This window comes from Chiloscyllium punctatum, chromosome 47, assembly GCF_047496795.1.
Source record: "Chiloscyllium punctatum isolate Juve2018m chromosome 47, sChiPun1.3, whole genome shotgun sequence".
NCBI classification, from domain to species: Eukaryota; Metazoa; Chordata; class Chondrichthyes; order Orectolobiformes; family Hemiscylliidae; genus Chiloscyllium; species Chiloscyllium punctatum.
In genome coordinates this window covers 2367909-2370408 of record NC_092785.1, presented here as the reverse complement: position 1 = coordinate 2370408, position 2500 = coordinate 2367909, and the positions used below count along the sequence as shown (strand labels likewise).

The 2500-nt window shown below is 61.7% G+C and overlaps 1 protein-coding gene across 1 annotated transcript in view; it reads left to right on the top strand.

Annotated features, from left to right (window-relative positions):
• Positions 1-2500, top strand: part of LOC140468494 (thrombospondin type-1 domain-containing protein 4-like) — a 37002-nt gene that overhangs the window by 352 nt on the left and 34150 nt on the right.

The window sequence follows — 2500 nt, the reverse complement described above, 5'->3', positions numbered from 1 at the left end:
AGGGGGGGTGGGGGTGGAGTTGGTATCTACTCCATTTAACGTCCAGAGAGACAGAAGCCGATTGGTCAGAGTGAGGACGGCCTGGAGGTCAGGGGTCACAGAGTGGCCGGGTCAGGGTCAAGGTTCACAACAGGCCCAGACCAAGGTCAGGGGTGGCGGGGAGGCAAGACTCCGGTCAGGGGTCGCGGAGAGGCCAGGCCAAGGTCAGGGGTCACGGAGAGGCCAGGCCAAGGTCAGGGGTCACGGAGAGGCATGGCCAAAGGTCAGGGGCCACGACGAGGCCTCACCGAGGCCAGGGGTCACAGAGAGGAATGGCCAAGGTCAGGGTTCATGGCTCAGGGTCAGAGTGTCCGAGGGGTCAAGCTGTGGAATGGTTTCTCCTCCCCCCGCGGCCCCTTCCTCCAGGGAGTGGGGTCAAGCCCAGAGGGTCACTCGAGAGGCAGAGACAGATCGATGGGATTGCAGCCAGATTCCCGAACTTTCACACTCCGCACGGAGATCCCACACTGTGGAGGGAAGGGACAGGAACACCATCAGACCGGGAGGGGGTGACAGAGATAGGGAGGGGGTGTAGGGGGGGTGACAGAGATAGGGAGGGGGTGTAGGGGGGTTACTGAGATAGGGAGGGGGTGTAGGGGGTTACAGAGATAGGGAGGGGGTGTAGGGGGTTACAGAGATAGGGAGGGGGTGTAGGGGGTTACAGAGATAGGGAGGGGGTGTAGGGGGGTGACAGAGATAGGGAGGGGGTGTAGGGGGGTGACAGAGATAGGGAGGGGGTGTAGGGGGGGTTACTGAGATAGGGAGGGGGTGTAGGGGTGTAGGGGGTTACTGAGATAGGGAGGGGGTGTAGGGGGGTGACAGAGATAGGGAGGGGGGTGTAGGGGGGGTTACTGAGATAGGGAGGGGGTGTAGGGGTGTAGGGGGTTACTGAGATAGGGAGGGGGTGTAGGGGTGTAGGGGGTTACTGAGATAGGGAGGGGGTGTAGGGGCTGGAGAGGGTTACAGAGATAGGGAGGGGGTGTGGGGGGGTGACAGAGATAGGGAGGTGGTGTAGGGGGGGTTACTGAGATAGGGAGGGGGTGTAGGGGTGTAGGGGGTTACTGAGATAGGGAGGGGGTGTAGGGGTGTAGGGGGTTACTGAGATAGGGAGGGGGTGTAGGGGCTGGAGAGGGTTACAGAGATAGGGAGGGGGTGTGGGGGGGTGACAGAGATAGGGAGGGGGTGTAGGGGGGTGACAGAGATAGGGAGGGGGTTGTAGGGGGTTACAGAGATAGGGAGGAGGTGTGGGGGGGGTGACAGAGATAGGGAGGGGGTGTAGGGGGGTGACAGAGATAGGGAGGGGGTGTAGGGTGGTGACAGAGATAGGGAGGGGGTGGAGGGGGGTTACAGGGATAGGGAGGGGGTATAGGGGCTGGAGGGGGTTACAGAGATAGGGAGGGGGTGTAGGGGCTGGAGAGGGTTACAGAGATAGGGAGGGGGTGTGGGGGGGTGACAGAGATAGGGAGGGGGTGTAGGGGGGTTACTGAGATAGGGAGGGGGTGTAGGGGGGTTACAGAGATAGGGAGGGGGTTGTGGGGGGTGACAGAGATAGGGAGGGGGTGTAGGGTGGTGACAGAGATAGGGAGGGGGTGTAGGGGGGTTACAGAGATAGGGAGGGGGTGTAGGGGGGTGACAGAGATAGGGAGGGGGTGTAGGGGGGTTACAGAGATAGGGAGGGGGTTGTAGGGGGGTGACAGAGATAGGGAGGGGGTGTAGGGGGTTACTGAGATAGGGAGGGGGTGTAGGGGTGTAGGGGGTTACTGAGATAGGGAGGGGGTGTAGGGGTGTAGGGGGTTACTGAGATAGGGAGGGGGTGTAGGGGCTGGAGAGGGTTACAGAGATAGGGAGGGGGTGTGGGGGGGTGACAGAGATAGGGAGGGGGTGTAGGGGGGTGACAGAGATAGGGAGGGGGAGTAGGGGGGTTACTGAGATAGGGAGGGGGTGTGGGGGGGTGACAGAGATAGGGAGGGGGTGTAGGGGGGTGACAGAGATAGGGAGGGGGTGTAGGGGGTGACAGAGATAGGGAGGGGGTGTAGGGGGGTGACAGAGATAGGGAGGGGGGTGTAGGGTGGTGACAGAGATAGGGAGGGGGTGTAGGGGGGTTACAGAGATAGGGAGGGGGTGTAGGGGGGTGACAGAGATAGGGAGGGGGTGTAGGGGGGTTACAGAGATAGGGAGGGGGTGTAGGGGGGTGACAGAGATAGGGAGGGGGTGTAGGGGGTTACAGAGATAGGGAGGGGGTGTAGGGGGGTTACAGAGATAGGGAGGGGGTGTAGGGGGGTGACAGAGATAGGGAGGGGGTGTAGGGGGTAACAGAGATAGGGAGGGGATATAGGGGGTTACAGAGATAGGGAGGGGGTGTAGGGGGGTGACAGAGATAGGGAGGGGGTATAGGGGGTTACAGAGATAGGGAGGGGGTGTAGGGGGGTGACAGAGATAGGGAGGGGGGTGTAGGGGGGTG